General features: G+C 39.3%; 1 pseudogene; it reads left to right on the forward strand.

Annotated features, from left to right (window-relative positions):
* Nucleotides 1-10,365: 10,365 nt before the first annotated feature.
* LOC103215712 (tropomyosin alpha-4 chain pseudogene) lies at nucleotides 10,366-11,934 on the forward strand (annotated as a pseudogene).
* The last annotated feature ends 15,458 nt before the right edge of the window (nucleotides 11,935-27,392 follow it).

Genomic DNA, 27,392 nt, shown 5'->3' on the forward strand with positions numbered 1-27,392 from the left:
ATTGTTTGTTTTCTGAGTCATTTGTGTCTCAAATGTTTTTGATTTAGTTTTTGAGATGTTTGTTCTGAATATATTTACATGAAGATGCTTACAAAGCTATACAGAATAAGTTTCCAAATGAAAAATTATTTGTACTTCAGACAAAAATAATTTCCGATAACGAAATTCAAAATAGTGGCTGCATCTGTGGGATATTGACTAGGGATAGGCACAAAGGAGCCTGTTGAGCTGTAGGAAATAATGCACATCTTGCTGTTGGTGGGGTGAAAATCCCCTCAACTGCAGGTGCATTTAGGAGTTTTGCACATTATAACTTTTCTATATGTATGCTATAATTTGATGAAGTAAAAACAAATTTTGGATAAAATTGCTGTTATTTGTTTTATTTTTCTTAAGGTTATAGAAAAGGATCTTATTACAAGGATAATATCCTTATTAAAGGATCTTATTACAAGGATCTATCTTTCAGTTATAGAAAAGGATCTTATTACAAGCAATAATCTGATTCTGCTTCATGTCTGCTAAATATCCATTTATGTATTTAAAAAAACAGTAAAACTCAATTTCTAGTATTTAGTGAAAAGGAATTTTTATTTCCCCGTAAATACATTGTTTAGAACAACACTAAATGCCAGCCTTTCATTCGGAAATGCATTTTCCTTCTCTACTTAGATGTGCCAATATCATAAATTACCATTAACTAGTGAGTTCATCCAGAGCCAGGACAGGTTCACATCCCTGCCACTGGCATTGCTTGAGATCCAGCTCTTAGCAATTGATCGTTGAATCTTAGAAAGGAGTGCAGAGAAGTAAAGAAGAGGAAAAGTGAAATGTGTTTAAGGTGTGGGAAGGAGGGGGTTCAAAGAAGAGAATGAAGTACAGGGATTGAGCTCAAATTTGGGTGGAGAGAGAGAGGAAAGGGGAATTACTAAATCTCTATTTTTTATAATGGTAAATATTTCTCATTAATGTAAGATCCTATAATTATTGATGAGAAAATATTACGTTCTCTTCAGAGCCTTTCACTTCCTGTTTATTTGCATCATTTCTCTATCAAGGTAAATAACTAACACAATCCGGAAGAAATGCATTTGGGTCAAACCATATCAACTTGCTGTCATTCAACCTACTTTGTCCTACAAAAATGAAAATTTAATATGATTCAGCCAAATACAAAACCCTTCTTTTTTTGTCTTCTTTTGTTGTTGTTACTTACAAATACTTCCAAGCATTTCAAAGCCACCTTCCACTTCACATGATGAATGCCTCCACTACCCTGGTCTATTTGGTATCCTGAGCCTTTACTCAAATCGTTACTGTTAGCAAATTCAAACTGACTACTTTGACCCTGACTCCAACTCTACCTTCCTCAAATTTCCCGTTGGCTTTTATTCTACTATTTGTTTTCCTGCTTACCAGCCATAAACTGCAAAGGAGACCTATTCCCCTAACCTCACATCTTAACTATAGTGAATACACATCCAGTCTCTGGAAGGGAAATTTGATACCAGCAAAAGTTTTTGTTTGTTTTTCCTCCAGTTTTCTTTGGAATTCTGTGATACTCAAGCAATATGCTTCTCTTTGCCATATTGCAACTTCACTCAACTTTCCTGCCTTAAGCCCTTGTCTGCTAATAGTACTTCAGCTCTTCAGAATTAATAAATACCATATCACTTGCTCTCTTTTACAGTTTGGGAACCACTTCTTGATAATATGTCTGCTAGAATAAAACTTTTCTAAACCACAGACAAGAGAACGAATCGCTACCATGGTCTATCCCTTTCTTCTAATTGTTGCTTCTCTCTTATGCGTCCACATAACTTTTTATTAAATGTGGAGTCATTTAATTAATAGGGACTGTTCAATAATTTTTCTACATAGATGATCATCTTGCTGGATGGAATAAGCTTCTGTTAATTCCATCTATGAAATCCTATGAGCTGGGCACAGTGGGTCATGCCTGTAATCCCAGCACTTTGGGAAACTGAGGTGGGCAGATCACTTAAGACCAGGAGTTTGAGAACAGCCTGGCCAACATGGCAAAACCCTGTTTCTACTAAAAATGCAAAAATTAGCTGGGCATGGTGGTACATATCTGTAATCCCAACTACTTGGGAGGCTGAGGCAGGAGAATTGCTTAAGCCCAGAAGGCGGAGGTTGCAGTGAGCTGAGATCACGCCACTGCACTCCAGACTGAGCGACAGAGCAAGACTTCGTATCAGAAAAAATAAAAAGTAAAAAAAAAAGAATTCCTACGGATTTAATTGGTGAAATTTATTTCATTCATGAGCAACTCTAAAAATCCCAAGAAAAGTTTATAAAAATTCTGCTCAAATCTGTATCCTATCTGAGCCTCAGTCTCCTCATCTGTTGTATGATAGTACAAATATTTTTATTCCTGCCTGAACCTCAAGGTGATTGTGAAGGTCAAATTAAATAATGCAGGTAACAGTACTTTGAAAACCATGAGTTATGTACAAATGTAATGTATTATTACAGTCCAATGGTGGCTTTTGTGTTCAAAATATATAATTTATTTATAAGCTATAATCTTATGTCCAGTTCTTCTACTTAGCTTAAAAACTAGCAGATTAGACCTTACCAAAGTTACAGTAATTACATTCACAAGTGAAAGGACTTTTCCCTGATATTCAATTTCTCCTACTGGGCCCATTTACCCATCACTCATGCTAAACCTCTTCTGGATTTTAGAATCATTTTTAAAAGCCATAAAAAGCTCTTGTACAAATCATGTAAAACTGTTGTTCTGACAACATAAATGTCCCATGCATCAAAAACCACATTAAAATTATCCAAGTGGCTATGAAAATGCATCCAACAGAGGAAGTTTTATTTGTTTGATAAGGACCCCTACGGAAGGCAAAAGTATGGTGTCAACCCACCCTCCCAGAGGTGAGCACCTCCCAGCACACCAACGCTAATGAGGCTGGAAACTTTTCATAATGACAAAAGCAAGAAGCCAAGGTCCAGCCTACAACTAGGGCACTGCAGAGAGGGGGAGAGCAGAGGTAATGTTTGTAAACTCATCAACTTGCATCTATGCCATTACATGTAGATTTTTATTTTAAGAAAACAGTCACCTTTTGGGCTATACTTTTATTATTTCATGATAGTTTTGTGTATTCTTGATTTCAAAATAAAAGCACTTCAATTTTGGCCTAGTCTAATGTTTTACAGGTTTTTCCCCCCACCTGAAGCCACCATGACAAAATGATCATTATACAAACCTCTTAATTTTTTATGCATATCTAATCCTACCTACACTAGGGTTTTTCACATATATGCTTGATACCTTTCCATATGTAAGTCTACTCATATAGCTAAATGAGAAAGTATTTAATTTCACCACAAAATCCAGATCAAGAAAAATGTGGCTTCAACATCACTCTGCTTCTCCTACTTTTAGGACTTGTTCTTGCAAAAACTTGTCTCCATTGAAAATTAGAAAATAACTTTTTAAAAAATAAGTAGCATAATTTATTAAATAATTTGAAGAACTTTAAACACTTTATTGTATTGTATTTGCACTGATGAGCAATGTGTACAAACATATCAGCAATAGAAAATATTTGAAACATTTCTGTACATAGTATCAGTTTGCTGATTAAAATTCTATTTGGTCTCATTGAGCCCAGTACCTCCCCTAGCATAAATTTTGCTATATTCTAATCAAATTGTCCAAGCATAGTAATCCATATGGCACCTAATACAAAGTATAAGAGAAAATCACTAACATATGAAGACCCTGGAGTGTTAGATATGTATTAAATATTTAATGATTTATTAAACATACGAAGAAGTCACACCCAATATGAGTCTCCTCTGTCAGTTTCCTAAGTCTCTTTTCTCTTGATGGTTACTCGAAAGATTTTGCTAACATGTTTTCAAAATTCTTTCTCATAACCTGGTGTAGCTGACATGGTCGTTGCAATGTTATAACTGAAACTTGTACAAAATGTTTCAGGAAAATCATGACTGCAACTGTTCTGTTGCTATTTCCTTTCCTCCAGTGTAACTGAAGTGCCTGGCATACCTTATATGAAACATCAATTCTAATACACTGGCATTTTACCTTGGGAAAGCACTTGAATGTATGGGTTCAAGAAAGTGAGAAGGTGGGGAGAAAGAATGTTTCAAAAGCCTCAAGAGCTTCCACTGTCATATACATGACTTTGAGATGATGGTGTACATATGAGGGACTTTTGAAAAAGTCCTGCAGTAATGGTTTAGAGACCCACCTCCACCATCACCTGCACTGTATCAGAATTTTATCCCAGCCCATGACCACTCCAAGAATACACAAGTGATCTCTTATCCTTCCAGTGGAAAGAAAGAAGAGTATCTTCTGATTTGACCATGTTACAAGGAAAGAAACACATCAGGCACACCCTGGCATGAAGGACACAGCTACTCAGAAGAGCCAAGGGCTCTGCATTGGAACTCATGGGTCAGTCACTGCCGATTGAAACAGAGCACAGCCTCTGCTTGGGCAGCAGCCGCCTCCTGGCTTGCAACTGCACATCCCATAAACAACAAAGGTGACACCAATATGCCTTTATCAAGGAAGAACAAAAGAAAGGAGGGCACTTTCAAGATACTTGTACGATTTAAGGAACTTTTTTTTGGAGGTTTTTTTGCAAGACACTATAAGCTATTGCCAATAACACACCCATATTTCTTTTTTCTTGGATATTGGCTCTGGGTTCCACATTATAGGAAATACATTGAAAGCGTGCTCTACACTTTTGACTAGTATTTTACTCTGAATGTAGGGTGACTGCCATACCTGGTTTTTCCAGTACTGTCCTGGTTTTAGCACAAAAAAAAAAAAAAAAAAAAAGAAAAAAACATGTTTTGGGAAACCATTCCCTGGGATAAAGATAAATATTATACATTCTCATTTTATATGTTGGAACTAAAGAAAAATGAGGTACTGAGGTCATAGGAGTAGACAATAGAACTATGGTCTTTAGAAGTTGGAAGGGTAGGCGGCCGGGGAGAAAAGGGAGCTGTTGGTGAACAGATACGAAGTTATAGCTAGATAGGATAAATAAGCTCCAGTCTTCTGTAGCACTGTATGATAAATATGGTTAATCATAAAGATGTATTTTCAAAAAGAAAAACCGATTTTGAATGTTTACAACACAAATGATAAGTATTCAACGTGAAGGATATGCCAATTACCCTTATTTGATCATTCTACATTGTATACATGAATCAAAATATCACTCTGTATCCCAGAAATTTGTACATTTACCATGTATCAACTCAAAAGGAAAAAATTATATAGTTTCAAATGATCTTCTTGGTATCCATGAAGATGGTGAACCTGTAGATAGTTGGTATCTCGTTCACCTAGAAACTAAACTTCGCTTATCTATGTGCATCTTCAGCAGACAATGCAAGGGTAAAATTTGGCCAATTCCATTTAGTCTATAAACTTCTTACCCATAAAAATAAAACAGTGCTACCTGCTCCATAGCCCGCATGCATTTTTGTGTAAAATGATTTGCTTACCGGTGGTGGTGTTTTATAAGGAAAAATTTTGGTCACATTTCAGTTTGCCCAAAATACATAGTAGGATTTAACATTTTTTTTAGCTTAAAGAAATGAAAGAAGGTAACTCTCCTATACATGTGCCTAGAAGCTTGTTATCAATGTTGCTGGCCATAGAAAAGATGTTAAAGATACCTGCCATAAAATCATATATTCAAAATGCAGGGAAAAAAGAATATTTTTCTCTAATAATACATTGAAGATGATTATGGAAAAAGAAAGAAAATCAGAAATGTACATGCTGTTTTTCCAAAACTGTTTAATATCTTGGAAAATACCATAAGTTGTCTAGGAAAGGATGAACTCACTCCCCCAGGGTTGTTCAATGCCATCTGCAGGTTGCAACAAAAACTCATCCAATGAAAAAGTGATTTATTTTTGGCAGAAATAAAACTACATCAGAACTCAAAAATACATGTAAAGGGCAGCCAAATTAAACAGGAAATTCTAGTTTTTTAAACAAAATATTTGGAAACCAACTTCAATTTCATTAATACAGATTAAATCTGTGCTTTAAAACCATTTTCCCAGAGAAAGAGGGGTTTTATTTTGATGACATCCAATATGTTTTGAAGTGTTTACAAACAATGGATGTTTTAAATTTGGATAGTCTTTATGATGGATTTATAGATGCAGATTCTGAATGACAAACAGCTGTTCCACCAAAACAAGCCTGTAGATACAAAGTGAATGAACATTTTTGTAGAGCTGGAAAATAATTCCTCCAAGTCAAAAATCTGCTGTTCCTACAAATTTCTACATGTTCCAGAAGTTAAAATGGTTTTGCTGGGAAGATATTTAGCTTCGTTTTTCTGTATTGGACCAACATCAAGAATCAGTATAATGTGAACTTGGTAAGAGAAAAGCTGCAAGTCAAGCTTTCATTTAGCTTTGTCTGTATTTAATTTGACTTTTATATAAAGGAAAAGGAGGATACCCTAAGTTATGGCAAAAGGAAACCAAAACAGTAAACTTTCTACCACATTATGGAACAGAAATCAATGTCATTGTTACTTTGTTATTAATTGTATAAATATTTATTCAATTAACTCTATATTCTCCACTTAAAAATACATACATTTATGATGTGATTCATCATAACAGAACTAAAAACAAACACATAATTTTCTCAATAGACACAGAAAAGGCTTTCAATAAAATTCAAAATCGCTTCATGTTAAAAACCTTCAATAAACTAGGCATTGAAGGAACATACTTCAGAATAATAAATGCCATCTATGACAAACTCACAGCCAACATCATACTGAATGGGCAAAAGCTGGAACATTTCCCCTTGAAAACTGGCACAAGACAAAGATGCCCTGTCTTACCATTCTTATTCAACACAGTATTGGAAGTCCTGGCCAATGCAATTAGACAAGATAAATAACAGGCATCCAAACAGGAAGAGAGAAAATCAAACTAGCCCTTTTTGCAGACAACATCATTCTATATCTAGAAAACCTCATAGTCTTGTCCCAAAAACTCCTTCAGCTGATAAACAACTTCAGGAAAGTTTACGAATGAAAAATCAATGTATAAAAAATCAGTAGCATTCCTATAAACGAACAACATCCAAGCCAAGAGCCAAATAAGGGTCATAATCTCATTCAAATTGGCACAAAAAGAATCAAATACCAGGAATACAGCTAACCAGGGAGGTGAAAGATCTCTGCAATGAGAACTAGAAAACACAGCTCAAGGAAATCAGAGATGACACAAACAAAAGGAAAAGCATTTGATGCTCATGGATAGGAAGAGTCAATATTGTTAAACTGACCATACTGCCCAAGGCAATTTACAGATTCAATTTTATTCCCATCAAACTGCCAATGGCATTTTTCACAGAAATAGAAAAAAAAACTATATAAAATTCACCTTGGACCAAAAATGAGCCCAGAGTCAAAGCCATCCTAAGCAAAAAGAACAAAGCTGGAGGCATCACATGACCAGATTCCAAACTACACTACAGGGCTTCTAGTACAAAAACAAACACATAGATCAATGGAACAGAATACAGAGCTCATAAATAAGGCCAAACACCTACACCTATCTAATCTTTGACAAAGCTGACAAAAACATTAATGGGGAAAGAACCCTCTGTTCAATAAATGGTGCTGGGATAAATGCGCTAGCCATATGCAGAAGATTGAAACTGGACCCCTTCCTTTCACCACATAGAAAAATCAATGCAAGATGGATTTAAAGACTTAAATGTAAAACCCCAAAATATACAAACCCTGGGAGACAATTCAGGTAAAATATCATTCTGGACATAGAATGAAGATGCCAAAAGCAATTGCAGCAAAAGCTGAAAGTGACAACTCTTTTTTTTTTTTTTTTTTTTTTTTTTTTTTTTTTTTTTTTTTGAGACGGAGTCTTGCTCTGTAGCCCGGGCTGGACAACTCTTATCTAATTGAACTAAAGAGTTTCTGCACAGCAAAAGAAACTCTCAATAGAGTAAACAGACAGTCTACAGAATGGGAGAATATTTTGGCAAACTATACATCTAACGAAAGTCTAATATCTAGACTATATAAGGAACTTAAATTTACAAACACAAAACAGTCCCATTAAAAACTGAGTAAAGAACATGACCAGATACGTTCTGGGTTTTTTTTTTTTCCCCCCCTGAGATGGAGTCTTGCTCTTGTCACGCAGGCTGGAGTTCAATAACGCAATCTCTGCTCACTGCAACCTCTGTCTCCTGGGTCCAAGCAATTCTCCTGCCTCAGCCTCTTGAGTAGCTGGGATTACAGGTGCCCATCACCATGCCCAGCTAATTTTTGTATGTTTAGTAAAGACAGGGTTTTGCCAGGTTGGCCAGGCTGGTCTCAAACCCTTGACATCAGGTGATCTCCCCACCTCAGCCTCTCAAAGTGCTGGAATTACAGGCACGAGCCACTGCGGAACACAGACTTTTGGAAAGAAGACATACATGCAGCCAACAACCATATGAAAAAAAAGTCAACACCACTAATTATCACTAAGGTGATTTCTAATGCAAATTAAAACCACAGGAAGATACCATATTACACCAGTCAGAAGGACCATTAAAAAGTCAAAAAATACGAGACACTGGATGCATCAAAAAGGGAATCCTTAAACACGACTGGTGGGAGTGTGAATTAGTTCAACCACTGTGGAAGGCAGTGTGGCAATTCCTCAAAGAAATTAAAGCAGAACTACCATTTGACCCAATAATCTCATGACTGGGTATATACCCAAAGCAACAGAAATCATACCACCATAGGGACACATACATACATATGTTCACTGCAGCACTCTTCACAATAGCAGAGATACGGAATCAACCTACATGCCCATCAATGGTAGACCGGATAAAGAAAATGTGATACATATATACCATGGAACACTACACAGCCATAATGAAGAATGAGATCATATCCTTTGGAACAACATGGTTGGAGCTGGAGGCCATTATCTTAAGCAAAATAACATAGGAATAGAAAACCAAATACTTCATAATCTCACTCATAAGTGGGAGCTAAACAAGAACATATGAACCCAAAGAGGAGAACAACAGACACTAGGGTCTGCATGAGGGTGGAGGGTGGGAGGAGGGAGAGGACAAGAAAAAATGTCTATCAGGTACTATACTTACTACCTGGGTGAGGAAATTATCTGTACACCAAACCCCATGACACCCGGTTTACCCATCTAACAAACCTTTGTTCATTTAAAACTGGTTTCACCTTACCCTATATAGATTGGTGGTGGTGTTTAAAATGTTCCTTATCAGATTAACTCAGCTTCTCTTGATAAATGCTCATTCTGTCAATGTGCTCTTTCATTGTCTGCCTGAACAAGTTCATGTCTAAATGTAGATGGTGGCATGTGACAGGGTAAAAGTAAACTCATGGGCACTCCCCAGATGGGTGAGTGGGGGTTTCTGAGTCTGACGGCTCTCAGTCTGCTCACATCTCATGTTGGGCATCCTGAAACAATTTATCTGTGCCTTCTTGAGTCACACTTACGGTACCTGCAGTTTCTCTTGGTGTCTTCAGGCTCCCTCCCCTCTGCTCCTCTCCTTGTCAGGGCCAGAAGGGCATCTGTGCTCCATCTTTGCTCAGGAACCCATCACTTCCCTTTATCGTTTCTGGGGTAGTATTTGAAAACTACTCTTCAATCTTTGATATTTTGACATGATATGTAAAGAAAACCATCTAGGATCCAGAAAATCATTTGAGGTCAACCAACTTGGGCTTTAGATTTCTCCTTAGAGAGACGGGCAGCTGAGTTTAGAAATCTTTATTTTTTTAAATTTTTTAGTAGTATACATGTCTGAGTCAAAGCACACCATGGATCCTTTGGTGGGAACCCATGTTGGCTTCTGATTTAAAATGAAAATTTTAAAGATTTAGTTGTAAAATCTTTAAAATATCATAGCATTCTACTTTTCCAAAAGATAATTAACTAGCAAATGGCAAAAACCTTAAATATATCTACCCTGCATCTAAAACTTCTGACATTTTCCCTTATATCACGCATTTTGTTTCCTTTTATATATTACATTAGTGTATGAAAAGCATCACAGATCATCACAAATCATTTCTTTCTAAACCACGTACACACACAAATGGAAAAGGGGTGTTGAAAGCATACCACTCAGAAGGATAAGAAATTTCCCTTTATGGCCGGAGCCGAGTCCAGCCGAGAAGCGCGAGATCCAGGCCCCGCAGCAGCAGCAGGACGAGGCGGGAGACGCGGGAGACGAGCGCGGGGCCTGCAGCGGGAGCTGGAAGGCGAGAAAGCTGAAGGTGATGGGGCCGCTCTCAACCGATGCATGCAGCTCGTTGAGGAGGAGTTGGACAGGGCTCAGGAACGACTGCCATGGCCCTGCAGAAGCTGGAGGAGGCAGAAAAGGCTGCAGAGGAGAGTGAGAGGAATGAAGGTGACAGAAAACCGGGCCTTGAAGGATGAGGAGAAGGTGGAAATTCAGAAGATGCAGCTCAAAGAGGCCAAGCACACTGCGGAAGAGGCTGACCGCAAACACGAGGAGGTAGCTCGTAAGCTGGTCATCCTGGAGGGTGAGCTGGGAGGGCAGAGGAGCGTGCGGACGTGTCTGAACTAAAATGTGGTGACCGGGAGGAAGCACTCCAGAATGTTACTAACAATCTGAAATCCCTGGAGGCTGCGTCTGAAGAGTATTCTGAAAAGGAGGACAAATATAAAGAAGAAATTAAACTTCTGTCTGACAAACTGAAAGAGGCTGAGACCCGTGCTGAATCTGCAGAGAGAACGGTTGCACAACTGGAAAAGACAATTGACCTGGAAGAGAAACTTGCCCAGGCCCAAGAAGAGAACGTGGGCTTGCATCAGACACTGGATCAGACACTAAACGAACTTAACTGGATATAAGCAAAACAGAAGAGTCTTGTTCCAACAGAAACTCCGGAGCTCCATGGATCTTTCTTTTCTCTTGTATGAAGTTCCTTTAGTTACTGCCATCTTCGCTTTGCTGGAAATGTCAAGCAGATTATGAATACGTGACCAAATATTTTGTATCGGAGAAACTTTGAGCATCAGTTAAATCTCATTCCTTCCCTTTTTTTTCCCAAATGGCACCAGCTTTTTCAGCTCTCTTATTTCTTCCTTGAGTTGCATTTATTCCTAAGGTAGGCAGGGTATTTCCTAGTAAGCATACTTTCTTAAGACAGAGGCCATTTGGTTCCTGGGAGTGTAGGCAGCTCCACACTTTGAAGAACACATACCCCAATATCTAGTCGTGGATATAATTAAAACACTGAAGACCATAACCTTTTGGGTCAACTGTTGGTCAAACTATAGGGACCATCTCATGGGTAGGGATTTTCCATCCGAAGCCAGTAAAAGGGCTGGTGGGGGCCGGGGGTGGCTATTGTGGGAAGTCATAACCCGCAGATAGATTAACCTAAGAATCCTGGCCCTTCTCCGCACTCCACCATGCGGAAAAAACATCCTCTCAAGCAGTCAACGTAGAATGCTTGGGTAATAGTCATAATTACCCACATATAGTAATTAATAGCTGGTAATTAATAGATCCTTGATGTGATGTTCTTTTGCATATTTCCTTCATTCTAAAGTTGTTCTCTGGCCGGGTGCGGTGGCTTTCGCCTGTAATTCCAACACTTTCGGAGGCCAGATCACTTGAGGTCAGGAGTTCGAGACCAGCACAGCCAACATGGTGAAACCCTGTCTCTACTAAAAATACAAAAATTATGGTGACGCCTGCCTGTAGTCTCATCTACTCGGGAGGCTGAGGCAGGAGGATCACTTGAACTCAGGAAGTGGAGGTTGCAGTGAGCCGAGATTGCACCACTGCACTCCAGTCTGGTCAACAGAGTGAGACTCCATCTCAAAAAAAAAAAAAAAAAATTAAATTAAAATAAAGTTCTCTGAAGAGCAAATGTCTCATTCCAGTAATGACCCACTCAGCCGGAATATGGTGGAGTTCAGTCCAATTCAGGTCAACCATATCCGAAAGACGACGAGTCATTCATAAGTTGAGCAAAAGCGTTTCTATCTATTAGCAGAAAGGGCCTCTCTGGCAGCAGAGATTAAAAATGGGCCCAACTTCATTTCCATACGTTGGGGAATAGCAAATTGAAGATTTATCTAGGACTTGAATTCCTTCTTTGGGACCAAATTAATAAAACACCAAGAAACTCCTGATTAAACTGGATAATGAAGGATTCTGTAGACAGGGCTGCACGTGTCGGCTTTGTTTGACTTCTCTTTTCTCAGTTAACATCTCAGAGCTGGAACATTCCACATTCCCCAGCAGCGTGTGGGGGCCAACTAAAGTTTACAGTTCCGACTAAAAATCACCCCGCGACTGGCTTATCTGAATCCCTTACGCACCCCACCACCCCACTCCTATTTATTCAGCACCACACTACCCAGGAAATACACTAGCAAATTGTGCAATGGAATCAAATCCACACTTTTGTTTAGATTCTTGCAACTGTATCATATGTAATAGTATCACTTTTTCCACATTTTGGTCAAATAAATTTTTACATAAACTAAAAAAAAAAAAAAGAAAAAAATTTTCCCTTTATTTTTCTTCTTTAACTGTAAAAAGCTAGACATAAATTGTGATCATTACATGTTAGGTGAATCTGATGTAGATAAAAACTCTTGTTTCTTATAATGTGTTTTAAAGTATTCCTAAATTATGTCTGTAATTAATTGTTCCACCTGTAGAATCCATCTGGCGGCATCCCTGGATGATGGGTTGGAGGGTGCTCACCTGTCACCTGCTTCTCCTGCAGAATCATGAGCTGATTGTTTCCACTGCATATGCAATGTCATGAATACCTATACGTCAACTTCAAATGCCAGGTGTTTCTCTGATATAAAATTTTTGTTAGCAGCCAGGTTAGCCATCATCCATATTGACTCCAGGGAAAGAAAAATGCAATTAACCGCTCTGCTAAGAAAATTTTACTTTGATTTTATTTAGTTTCTTTTTTTCTTTTTAGGTATGAATAACAACAAAAAATATATACCTTTTGGGAACGATGAGTTTAAATAATAGCATCTTCCTAACATGTTTCCGAATTGCCATTAGATAACATCGAGGCTAATAGATTGAACACAGAGAGAAAAATGCATGGTTTCTTTTTGAGGAACGAATTGTGCTATTTAGGAGATGGCACCTTTCCCTGATGAATTAAAGTTAATTATGCATTTGCTAGTCAAAGATTGATGCTTGTGTTGGTCACTTCAATAACATGCCTGAAAGATAACACACATTTTTGGTATTCCTAGAATGAAATCCATGATCTTTTTTTCTTTTCTTTTCTTTCTTTCTTTTTCTTTTTTTTTTTTTTTTTTTTTTTTTTTTTTGAGACATGGTTTCACTCTTGTTGCCCAGGCTAGAGTGCAATGGCATGCTCTCGGCTCACTTCAACCTCCACTTCCCAAGTACAAGTGATTCTCTTGCCTTGGCCTCCCAAGTAGCTAGGATTGCATGCATGCACCACCACGCCCAGCTAATTTTGTATTTTTAGTAGAGATAGGGTTTCGTCATGTCGGCCAGGCTGGTTTCAAACTCCTGGCCTCAGTCGATCCACCCACCTCGGCCTCCCAAAGTGCTGGGATTAAAAGTGTGAGCCACCATGCCTGGCTCCATGATAATGTTTTGTATGCACTGCTTTAGACTGATGGGGATGGTTGGAAACTTGAAAGAATGTATTCATTTAGATACATTATTATTTATAATGTGCGGGGGTCTGTCCTGCAGACCCCAGTTGCACGATGGATGACACACGTACTCAGACACCAATACTGAGTGAAAGAGTGGGCCAGGGGGCTGCTGGCACTAGGGGCCAAAGAGAGTTTGCTGTCCCTCCAAGCTGGCAATGGTCACATTTATTTAGTACAGATTTAATTAACAAAGGCTTTGAGTCAACACACCTGTGGATAATTAACCTGGTTGCCCTGCCACAGAGAGAGCCATCCTGCCCACAAATGATCAAAGGTTGATTTTAGGACCACATGAGTTAAACAAGCTATTTAGATAAACTACTCTACAATCTTTTGTATCTGCACCCTAAGCTCTTTGGCTTCTGAAAAGAGACTCTGGTTGCCTTCAGCCAAACTATCTGACGCTATGCAAACCCCCACCCCTGGCCTTCCAGGAAGGTTTGCTCCTTTCTATTCCTATAATTTCTTCTGCCACTCTGACTGATCGTCCACAATAATCCCTTCTGCGTTTATTTCTGAAATGTTTAAGGCACTAGATGACATGTAAAGAACAAAGGCTTATGTGCGAAAAACATGTAAATTAGATTTTTGTTTTAAATTTTATTTACTTTTTTGAATTAATACTTTCACATGGTTCAAGACTCTAAGACTAAAAGTCTTCCTTCCAGTATTAGTTCCCATCCACAAAATTCCTTTCCTGAAGGCTACTAACAATCAGATGTCTTATGCATGCAGTAACAAGTTTACATATATAATTCATATTATATGGTATATAATTACACATATACTTAATATATATATGTAATTTTCCCTTGTTTACAAAAATTATAACACTCATCTGGATTCTTTTTTCACTGAGTAATTTTGAAGATGATTTCATTGAAGTGTGGAAACCTTCCTCATTCTTCTCCAGAGGAGCATAATACCTCCTTGGATGGGTGTCCTCTGTGTATGCAGATCTTGATTTTCAATCTTCTGCTTTTGGAAATAATGCTGCAAAAACAAAACAAAACAAAACAAAACAAAAAAAAAAACAAAAACATGCACCCATGTGTTTTCTCCACACATTTTCAATGATTGTTGCCTAATTGGACACTTTCACACTGTCATCTTAAAATGAGTGTATTAATACCCACTTAGCAAGTTTTTTGTGAACCTAAAACAAAATGTCTAGGAAGTTTATGGTTATGAAATAATAAATAGTACCCATTATATACTATGGAGAATATTTTAACAAATTTATTTTTATTTCCTGACGTCTGAACATACTTAAGTCTTTATGATAATAATTAAAGCAGAAGTTGAGATGTTTAAGAACTTGAGTCTGCTCTGGACTCCGTGCTGCTGAGCACTGCCCTGCAGAAAGGAAACTTTATCCACGGGATGTTTAAGGTGTGATCTTGTGTCCAGGGAAGCTCACTTTCATTTTGCTTATATGGCATCATTAACTTCCAAGTTAACTTGATTCCTGACTTTTTTTGTTTCCTGTTTTTGAGTCAATTAAAGGTTTCCCTACTGCACATATGATTCTCAATATTTTGGAAATCAATGTTTCTAAAGTTAGTCTTTGCTCTTCTGGAAATGAAGATAGCTAGATAGGAAATAGCAATTGGAGCTTTTAAAATTAGAAATACCTTAGAGAAGTTGGTAATCATCCACACGAGATCATAGATATTAAATGATGTATTAAACTTCTGTTTTATTTTCAATTTGAGTTAAGATGATATAAAGTTAGTACTCACATCAAGAGATAACTTGCAGAGATAAATTAATTGGGAAAGATTGCTATTACAAACCAATATTTTTCAGACCTTCCTTAGTGCTAATAACCAGCTAGTGTAAGAATAAATACAAATTAAAAAAATTAAATTCCCCAGTACAAACAGTGAAATACTTCTCCACTGCCTCTTAGAATATTTTCTTCAAAAAGCTGTAACTGCAAGTTCTTTCTCTGCCCATTTGAATTGTAAATTTGTAGAACAGCCTCTTTCCTGTTTTACACCCCAGGAATGCCTTGTCAAGGACCTGAATGCTTTTTCTTTAAGAATAATTATCAAGAAAGACACAGTCCCTGTTTCCCAGTTTCTGTAGGAGACTAACTTCTATGGGCACCTGAATCCAAGTTACAAAGCTACCTTCTGTTTTAAAAATACAGGAAGTTTATTTTTTCTTTTGATAAAGCCAATTTTAGCTTCCACAGAAAGGTGACTACTCCAGTTACCTGGGGAATCTAGGATGAACTTTGTGTGACAAAATGTGCTGTTAAATCCAGCATTTATCATGAGAATATGTATGTAATATAACGAGTTTTGTTTAGCTGTACAAAAGGTTGATATTTCTTCCTGTCTTTACACTCTCTTTTTGAACTACCTATGATGCAAATCAAATTCTGGTTTAATATTTATTTAATAAGACAATTTTTTTTTCTTTTTGCAGTGAGTATTTTTGGGGTGGAAGATTTTGTTTTTAATTATATTCCTTCCTAGTTTAGTAATTAGAAGTATTAAGGATTAATAGAAATGTAGCAGGACGAGCGGCAGACAAAACCTCTCAGACCCTGAGTTGTAGAAGGAAGGGCTTTATTCGGCTGGGAGCATCGGCAAGCTACTGCCTTAAAATCCGAGCTCCCCGAGTGCACAATGTCTGTCCCTTTTAAGGGCTCACAACACTAAAGATTTCACATGAAAGCGTCATGATTGATTTGAGCAAGCAGGGGGTACGTGACAGGGTCTGCATGCACCGGTGGTCAGAGAGAAACAACAGGGCGGGGAGTTTCACAGCGTTCTTCTGTACAATGTCTGGAATCTATGAATAACATGAGTTTCTAAGTTATGAGTTGATTTTTAACTGCTGGGTTTAGGCCAGGCAGGCCCAAGCCTGGTTTTGGGCCTGGCACCATGCTGCCTGTCTTTGGTTTTACTTCCTTGTTTTTTTCTTAAAACAGGTACTGAGTATAAAAACAATATAAAACAATATGAGAGGGTCTCTCTCTTTCCTCATTAGGATTTTACCATTACTATTACATTTAAAATTTTGTGGGTTTTTTTTTTTTCCAATCCAAAAGTCAATTCTTCAAGTTCATGTTTTTCTAGTTTATTAATGCAAGAAAATCAACTTAATTCTACAAATCACTGGGAGACAGTATATAATCATTCCTTTTATTGTGAGTTAAAACTGAAAGCCATAAAATGGTTTCATGGTGTTTGATAGTCCCTTAATCAATGAAGAGATTGGAGAGATTGGAGCTTAAGAAGTTCTATTTTATGTGTAAAAGTTACATAATTTTCCTCATGAAAAATTAAAAGCACTAGATATGTAAGATAAATTACATGCACATTTTGAGACCTTTATTGGTAAATATTTCCCCATTACTCTCCAAATATTTACACCAATTACAAGCTTGATACTTATTTATGAGTTTCTATTTTCCTAAAATTTCAGCAAAGCTACATATTAATTTTTTAAAATATATAATTTTATTTATATATTTTATTACCTGTTTAACTCTTGGGTTTTTTTTGGATTGGGATATTTGTACTTGTGATACAATATTCTACTCTATATTAATGATTTTGATTTGTTAATATTTTATATGAAGAATTTGCACCTATATTCTAGGACAGTTTGGACTTCAGGGTTTTTTTTCATCCTTATGAATTTCTGATATCAAGGTTATGCTGTCCTCGATAATAAGTCCTCTTTTATGATATTTGGAAGCAAAATCATAAACTTTGTGTTATTTTTCTTATGTGCATGGGAGAATTCACCCTTGACCTAGATTCTACCAGTAACAGTTTACTATGGTCTTTCTATGATGTGACTATCTATAGAGCTATTTTTATCTTCTGACTGCCCATTGTTAGAAATGCTTGTTCCTCAGTGCCACAAAGAAATAGCACTTGAACATAAATTTAATTTTCTCAGCAAGGCAATTTTTACTTCTGTAGGAGGGTGTGAGTCACGAATGGAGTAATGGAGAGAGCACACCTGGACGGGGGAGGGGAAGGAGCCTTATTCCTGACACAGGTAGCCCCTACTGCTGTGTCATTCCCCTGTTGGCAAGGGTTGGACTGCACAGTCTAAGCTAATTCTGACTGGCTATTTTAAAAAGAGCAAGGGTATGAGCCGGAGTGGTGGGGTGAGTAGTTTGGCAGGAAGGAAGGTTAGGGACAGGTAACCGAAGGTGACTTAGGTCAGAGCAGGTGACCAGGGGTGACTCAGGTCAAAGCAGGTGACCGGGATGAGTCAGGATGGAGCAGGTGACCAGGGAACAGATGTGAACTACTGATTAGGACTGGTGGAAAAGTTGTTTAGTGAAACTAGAAGCAAAGGGTGTAAAGAGAACCAGGAAGTTAAAGTTTAAAATGGAGAATCAAAGAATAAGAGAGTGGAACATGCTGACGTACTGATTCTTTGAAGAGAAACTTGGGGTTCACTATATTTAACAATCCTCCAACTTGAATTTTTATAGTTCTTTCTCTTCAAACTTCCTTACCATGTCTTGGCTTAGTTGTTCTGCTTGATTCCCTAAAAGAAAAAGCTTCTCTGAATAAGCTGGAGGAGAATGAAGGTAGATTTTCATAAGTGCTGCCTCTATGAGTCTGTACACCAGCCCTCAGATGCGTGGTATGACACAACACCCGACAAGAATAAGTATACCTATTACAGCTGCAAGAGAAGGAAGACTTGAGGCTATGATTCCTTTCCATTTACCCAACCATTTTTCTAGCCACCTTGTAAAGGGATCATTTACCCCTGAGTTTTTGGCTACCTCATTGGACAGAGCAGTTAGACCTTGCAATGCCTTTGTTATTACTTCTATCGGGGTGGTATTGTTTGAGATGAAGGTACAACGTTGAGTTTTAATCATGACCGAAACTCTTCCTCTTTCCACTAATATCATGTCTAAGGCTATTCTATCTTTCCAAGCCATCTGGCTAGTAGCCCCTAATTGCTCAGCTATTCCTTTAACAGCATCTCTTGTGTAGTTAATAAACTGCTGTTGGTTATAATAGTTGTAATTTATCCAATTTACATTTTTATTAGCTGTCACTCACCAAAATATCTACCCATATCCTGCAGCTTTTTGATCTCCAGATTTAAATTTATCTGGTCTTCTTTGTGGGACTACAATTGCATCTAAATAGACATGTGCATCGAAAGACCCATAAGGGGCTTCTCTTGCTTTATGATGTTGTATTTTTCCTTCCTCTGGTTGATGAAATGCAAGGGTGGAAGGGATAGCCAATTGGACTAGAGCACAAAAGCCACTCCAGTTACTTGGCAGAGTGTCCAGTAAAGGTCCACCACAATACCACCACACATCTGCTCAGGATGAACAAGGGCTGACTGGTAAGCTCTTGAAAAGCCTTAAGTTGACTGCATCCCTTCAGATCTCCAAGGAATGCTACAATTTCCTCCTTGTCATGAGAGACATGAAGTGAACTTAGTGTCAGGAGACAGAGACGGGACGGCCCTCAGGGGCTGACCTGCAGGGTGTTGAATTTTGGGATATAGCAGACAGAGAGCTTGGCATGACCTGTTACCACAGGCTGTGGAATCCTGGAAAAGAGTTACCATACAGCCCATGCATGGTCAACTGGAGGACCATCCTAGTGGAAAGGGGACAATCTGGGCCTCTGGCCTGCCATGCACACAAGCGTAACAATTGCTCTTTTTTTTTCAAATGTGCAGATGGAATATTTAATCCATGCCAACCAGGCATTTGCATCTTGATATCCTGTTTCTATTGCTAAACTTTGTTTTAAATCATTTACTTCTACAGTGTCTACTTTGGTCCTATCATTGGGTGTGGGAGGGATGACAGTTTGATCAGAAGAAGGTCCAAACAGACAAGAGGGGGAAGGGGATGAAGAGGGTGAGGGATTAATAAAACACATTTCGGAAGACCCTATGAGGTATGTGCCAGCCAAGTTAGCTCCTCTGCGATAGAAGCAACCTAAAGTGGAGTCAGGATCGGTAGAGGTAAGAATAGAGAGCCGCACCGGATTGCATTGGTACTGTTGATAATTAGAGGGAACACTTTCTTTGGTGAAACAGAGTTATGGTTTCAGAGAGGTGCAGCCCTATGAGGAAGTCTGCCCTTGTTCCTCAGTGATCCAAAGGACATTGTCCCAGGAGGGACAGTGCCGTCCTGGAAACTTGTCCTTGTTTAGTTTCCAAAATGTGAGAAATGTGGGGGACTCGGTTTCCATTAAGCAAGGGTTACAGATGTCAGAAATGACTTTGGAAGGACAGAGATGTTTTTCTAAGGAGGCCAGTTGCCTTTGGTTTTGGACATCCCTGCAAGGTATGGCGAGACAGGCATCAAATGTGATTGAGGAAAAGGTGACCTGGTTACATGACGAATGAGGTGGTCAGCAGTAGAGCAAGGAAAGAAGAACGAGTAATAAAATAAATGAAGGAGGGTTAAACTTTCCTTAGCTTTAGTTTGATAGGGTTTTCTCCTGAGACTACGGCCCATGACTCTGGAGGGACCAGCGCTTTCTTGACTTGAGTGTGATGGGTCCATCCTCTCTCTGTTGTCCAGACTGCAGTTTCAGTAGTTAGGAGCACTAAGTAAGATCCTTCCCAGGCTGGTTCGAGCTTTTCCTCTTTCCAGCTTTTGATGAGGACGTGATCCCCAGGTTGATGGTGATGCACTGGCAACTCCTGTGCTAAGAGGCCTCTAGTTTTCAGAGAAGAGAAAGTAGAAGATAGACCAAGTGTATAATTTTTAAGAAACTGATCTTTTGTTTCGAAGGCAGGAATGTCAGCAGTAGAGTGTAAGTAAAGCAACCCATAGAGCATCTCATAAGGGGAAAGACCAATGTCTTTCCATGGGACAGTTCGGATTCTCAACAGGGCACTAGGAAGGCATTTTGTCCATGGTAACCGAGTCTCTAGAACTAATTTGGTTAAGTGGTTCTTAACAGTCTGATTCATTCTTTCTACTTTCCCTGATTAAGGTGGGTGCCAGGGAGTATGGTATTCCCATCTAATGTCTAATGTTTGGGATAACTTTTGAATGATGTGTGCAGTGAAATGAGTTCCATTGTCAGAGTCAATATTTTCTATTAGTCCAAACCTGGGTACTCTATTTTCAATTAGGGCCTTGACTACATTATTGGCTACTGCATTTGAAAAGGGTTAGCTTCAACCCAGTGAGTGAGGTTATCTATTATCACTAGTAAGTATTTTAGCTGACCTATTGGAAGCATTTCTGTGTTGTCAACTTGGATACTTTGGAATGGCCTTAAGCCTAGATTCCTTCCCCCAGGGGGTAATCTTATCATAGTTTGTTAGTTTTCTTACATACTAAGCAACTATCTGTAACTTGTTTGGCCAGGGTATAAATTCGTATGTACCCATAAACTCTGAGAACTGCATCACACATGGCCTGGGGCCCCCAATGGGTCCCTTGACATAGCTGGAATAAGATTTCCCTTATAAGGGGTTTAGACAACATTTCTCCCTGGTCTGGCAATATCCATTTTCCTTCTGAATTCTCTTTAGCACATATTTTTATTAGTTTTTATTTTTCAGTGGAAGAGAAAATGGGGATTATGGTAGGAGGAAGAAGGTAGGAAGTTAAGTGGAAAATAGGCATTTTCTAGGATGCAGCAGCCTGTTTGACTATCTGATCTGCTAGGTAATTTCTTGGACTTTCAAAAGAAAGGCTTTTCTGGTGACCAGGAACATGGACAATAGCTGTTTCTTCTGGCAACTGAAGATTATTCAATACTTGGGTGATTAGCTCCTTGTGAACAAGGTCTTGACCTTTACTATTAATGAGACCTTGTTCAGTCCAAATTTTTCCAAATGTATGAGCCACTCCAAAGGTGTACTTAAAATTGGTATAGAAATTTCCTTCCTGGTTCTACAAGTACTTTAAGGCTTGGCTGAGTGCAAACAGCTCAAAAGTTTGGGCAGACCAATTATTAGGCAATTTTCTTGACCCTTTCTTTGAGTTTCTCCATCAATTACTGAATTCCCATTGTGTCTTTTTTCTTCAATCACCCAGGAAGAACCATCTATAAATAAGTGTCATCCCATCCTAAAGGGAGTTCCTCCTACATCTGGTTGGACCTTTGTATGACAATCAATTAAGTCTAAACATGTGTGTTCCCTCTTTAGATTGGGATCCCCCCTTAGGAAACCTGCTTGATTAAGTTCATTATCAGTGGTTAATGTTAAATCATGTTTTTCTAACAAAATAGCCTCATATTTTAAGATTCTTGAGTCCGTGAGCCACCTCCCTGCTTTTAGACCACCTCCCTGCTTAAACCTCCTCCCTGCTTAAACCTCCCTGGTTTAAGATAGTCCTAACTTAGTGAAGCATGCTTACTGTCAATTTTCCTCCAAAGGTTAACTTTCTATTTTCTTTGACCAATACTGTTGTAACTGCAATATTGAGGCCATCCACAAGTAACTGGGTCTAAGACTTTTGAAAGAAAGGCCACCTCCTGTCGATGACCCCCATATTCTTGAGTAAGCACTCCCAAAGTTACTCCATTGTTCACATTCACAAAAAGGTGAAATGGCTTCAAGGGAAGATAAGGCTAAAACGGGCAGTTATGAGTCTTTCTTTCAGCTCTTCAGCCTGATCAGTTTCCTCAGAAGTCCACAGGAGGCGGTCAGGCTTCTCCTGGGCAAGTTTTTGATATAACAGTTTACCGTGTAGTGCATATGAGTCAATCCGTAAGCGGTAATATCCAACTAACCCTAAATATTTCCTGAGTTCTTGTTTGAGGCAAGGGTGGGGACAGGATTCCCTCAACTCGTTCCAGCCCTGTTTTTTGCTTGCCTGCACTTCTTAAGTGGCCTAAATATCTAACTTCGGGCTCTACATACCGAAGCTTTCCTTTTGAGACTTGTAGCCCTTCAGATTGCAGATGGTTAAGAATATGTGTAGAGAAATCAGTTACCTTCTTTATATCTTCACCGGATACAAGAAGATCGTCCCATACTGGAGCAAGCATATTTGTTTTGGGATGACAACTTTTTCTAATACTTGTTCTAAAATTTGGCCAAAAAGATTAAGGGAGTCTGTGAACCCTTGGGGCAAGGCTGTCCATCGATATTGTTGTTTCTGCCCTGAATGGGGATCCTCCCACTCAAAAGCGAATATATCTGGGCTATCTTCAGCCAGGGGACATGCCCAAAAAGTATCCTTAAATCTATTGCAGTAAACCATTGATGATCATATGGAATCTTACTGAGAATGGAATAAGAATTGGCAATGATGTGGTGGGTAGTCTCTCGGTTGAGAGCTCTAAGGTCCTGTACCAGCTGGTTGACCTGTCTGATTTCTTGACTGGCAGTATTGGGGTGTTATAAGGGGACATACAGGACTCAAGAAGCCCATCTTTAATAAGACCCTCAATTATAGGTTTCAACCCTATCCTACCCCCTAGGAGAATGGGGTATTGCTTGCTTCTTACTACTTCTCCAGGGGTTTTTAGCTTGATGTGGATTGGACGGACTCAGAGTTTCCCTCGGTTCCCTTCTTTGAACCAGATGTTAGGATTAATATATCTTTCATCTGCAATGGTGAGTTGGTTTAATGAGGTGAGGAATCCTCTTGGGCTGACCTGTAGGCCTATGCCTAATTTTAACATGAGATCTCTCCCCAGTAAGTTAGTTCCTGCTTCAGGGATTAACAAAAACTGAATATGAGCTCATTGATCCTGGTATCTAACTTCTGTATTCTCTAAAATTCTTGCTTTAAACCCTTCTCCTTTTACCCCAGAGACTAATAGTTCTTCTGAAGAACAGGCAATATTAGAAGGAGTGAAGCAACCAGAGGAACAGACCACCCTGGAGTCCATTAAAAAGGTGACAGGCTCATGTTTAGGTCCCACTTCTAAATTTATCAAGGGCTCCTGGTGGGACTCAAGATAAAAGAGACAGAGCCCCTGACCCCCCTATTCTTCTTTAAAAGTCATGAGTGGAAGGGTTTCTCTCTCCTTTTTAAATTTGGGACATTGTCTCTTGAAGTGACCTGTTCTTCCACATTTGTAGCATGTATCTTGCCCTTCCTACCTCTTAGTTCTGGGATTATTTAAATTTGCTCCCCCATACCCTTTGGAGGGCCTGGTAAACAAGGGCCTTGGTCCTCTAGCTGGAGATTTAGGTCCTCTAAAGGAGGGTTTGGACCCTTTATGGTCTTTGGCCCCCTGGAAACTCTGCTTAGGAGTACATGAGTGTGGAGCCTTCTGCTGGAAGGTGGTTAACGTAAGTTCTGTCTTTTGTTTCTGTTTTTCTTCATCCCTCCTTACATATACCTTCTGAACTTCTTTGAGAAGTTCACTTAGGGGATGGTCTTCCCAATTCTCTATTTTTTTGTAGTTTCCTTCTGGCCAACTTTTAGTGACAAATTGGAGTTTTAACATCCCTTGCCCAAGAGGGTCTTCTAAATTGAGGCCTGCATATTGCCTAATTTGCTCCTTCAGCCTGTCTGGGAATCTCGTGGATCCTTCATGTTTTTCCTGTTGTCTATCAAATGCCTTAGAGAGATTTTGGGTTTGGGGTGCTGACTTCTGAATTCATTTTACTATCATTTCTCTCCGGTCCTGCAGGTTTTCCCAGTGAGTCAGGCTGTTGTCCCACAGGGGATCTTGGGCAGGAAATTTTTGGTCTGCGGTAGGAAAGTTTGGACCGGGAGGATGCTCGTGTTCCCAAGCTACCATAGCAGCCCCGTGAATCATACTCCTTTCCTCCTCTGAAAAGAGGATGCCCAAGATGGACATTAACTCCACCCAAATGTATAACTGAGGTCCTAAAAATTGTGCAATTTGATCTGCCACTCTGTAAGAGTCTTCTGATAGTGTCTTAGGCTCCTTTTTAAAATTCTGAACTTCTGAATTGGTTAAGGGAGCATTTACAAGCCAACGGCTCCCCTGCCTTGAAGCACCTCTTAAGGGGAAGAGGGTCAGAACTGGCTCTTTAGGTGCAGAGGGAAATGGGAAATTCCGAATATCTTTTTTACATTATTCTGCCTCACGCCGGAGAGCATTATTTTACAAAGAGGTATTTAGGCTGGGAGGGAGCAGGCTCATGGGACGGCAATTCCCAAGAGTTAGGGCTATAAGAAGGATGGATAACGTGAGCAGAGGAAGGATTTGGAATGGGATCTGAGGTGACAGTGGCTGCCTGAGGGGAAAGACTGGGGACACTGAGCAGGGGGAGATGGTGTAGGGGATCCCATGTCTTGGAGTCTTTAGGCATGGGAACTGGCTCCCCTGACTTTTCATTTTGAGGTGCCAGATTGGGTTCTTCCCTAGTTGTTTTTAAGGGAAAGAGGAGGACAGGTCCCTGCCTCTCTCCAACAAAGAGCATAGTCCAGTTCTTCTTGAGAAACTGGACTTTTATCATTAATATGTTGAATTAGAAACTGACACATTGCATCTTCATTCGACCCAAACTTTGACCAGAAGATTGAGGGTTTGAGGGATGGGTTCCAAATAAAATAGCAATATTTTGTCATTTGTTGCTCTTTATGTTTAGTCCTTTCATTATCCTTCCAGTATTTTAACATGAGACCTAGGGGACTATCAAGGGGAATATCTTTGTTACCATCTTTATCCTTCTTGCTCCCTGTCTTGCTTGGGGTATTTCCCATCTTTGGGGTGAGGCTCAATTTTCCTTACTGGAAATGTCTCACATTTTGGGGCAAGGCTCAATTTGCCTTACCAGAAAAGTCTCACTTTTGGGGGTAAGGCTCAATTTCCCTGATACTTTCAACTTCCAAGATATCCTAACCAAGGAATGCTTCACCGCCCCCATACCTGCCATGGTTTTCTTACCTTGGTCCCGACCACCAAAGAAGTACTTTGCCAGCTCCTGTGGCTTTTCCTTCCTTGGTCTGTGCACAGAGTCACCTGATCACTGCAGTATGTGAGGATCCTTTTCCCCAGGTCACTGGCCGGTTTCTTTCCACATTGCTGAGACTCCAGGTTTATTCATCACACCAGGTGGGTCTTAGTTCCTCACCCTTGAGGCTGCTACAATGAGGCAGTGGGGTGCCTCCTCATGAGAGAGGATCGGAGACCATGCCCAGAGGAGAATGGGCTCCCCATATGGGCCACCAAACTGTTAGAAATGCTTGTTCCTCAGTGTCACAAAGAAATAGCCCTCAAACATAAATTTAATTTTCTCAGCAAGGCAATTTTTACTTCTATAGAAGGGTGCATCTCACAAATGGAGTAATGGTGAGAGCACACCTGGACAGGTGAGGGGAAGGAGTTCTTATTCCTGATACAGGTAGCCCCTACTGCTGTGTCATTCCTCTATTTGCTAGGGTTGGACTGCACAGTCTAATTCCGACTGGCTATTTTAAAGAGAGCAGGGGTATGAGCCAGAGTGGCAGAGTGAGCAGTTTGGTGGGAAGCACAGTTAGGAACAGGTAATCAAAGATGACTTAGGTCAGAGCAGGTGACCAGGATGAGTCAGGATGGAGCAGGTGACCAGGGAACAGATGTGAACTACTGATTAGGACTGGTGGAAAAGTTGTTTACTTAAACTAAAACAAGGGATTGAAGAGAACCAGGAAATTAGACTTTAAAATGGAGAATCCAAGAATAAGAGAACTGAACATACTGACATAGTGATTCTTTGAAGAGAAACTTGGGGTTCACTATATTTAACACCATCTTTTTAATAATTTCTAGGTAAATTACAAATATTAGTACATTCTGCTCTCAAGTTTTCAGCATTCATTTTATTAAAGTTCTCTTTTGTCTTTTTTCTGTGTAAAAACATGCATACAAACAAATGCTGTTAAGTGTACATTTGCTTAAGTGCTTATTTTTGTTTGTTTCTTTTGCTTTGACGTTGTTGTTTATAAATGTTGCTTAGTTTTAGTGTCAGAATAACTATGGGCAGGCATTTTTGAGAGCAGTTAGCAATTTTAAACTATCTACCACTCTATTTCCTCAGATATAGTCAGTTTCACATAGAACTCCAAATATGTAAATTGGACTTTCAGAAAGCAATAGACTCCTGTATTCCCTTATCATTATAAATGTGTTAAATTTTTAGACAATTTTTGTGAGAAGCAAAAATATCACAACTGCTACAGAGATGACCCACATATGCTTATAAATACAAGACATATGGGGGCAGAATCAGCCTTTTAAGAATCTGTGTGTGCCAGAGAGAAACCTTTCACTTCAGGTACATACAGGATAAAAGCGTGAATCTCTAAACAAAATGATGGTGAAGCTGTGCTTTACATGCTATATTACTGCATTATAAGAAAATGCACATTCTAAAAACAATGGAATTTCAGAGGGAATTGATGCAGGGCAGGTAAACCCCCAAACTGGGCTCTTCCTGGGACAATTCTCAGCTTCATCCAGGAAGGGATTCCAGGACAAGCTGGTGGTGTCAAACAGCTACTTGTATTGAAGCAGCAGTGCACAGAAGCAGCAGAGGGACTTCTCCTTGCAGAGCAGGGCTACCCCACAGGCAGTGTCCCAGAGTAACAGCTCAGAGGCTATTCTGCACTCATTTTTACCCGCTTTTAATCATATGCAAATTAAGGGGCAGATTATGCAGAAATGTCTAGAAACAGGGTGGTAACTTCCAGGTTGTTAGGT

The sequence above is a fragment of the Chlorocebus sabaeus genome, chromosome 8, assembly GCF_047675955.1.
Source record: "Chlorocebus sabaeus isolate Y175 chromosome 8, mChlSab1.0.hap1, whole genome shotgun sequence".
NCBI lineage: Eukaryota > Metazoa > Chordata > Mammalia > Primates > Cercopithecidae > Chlorocebus > Chlorocebus sabaeus.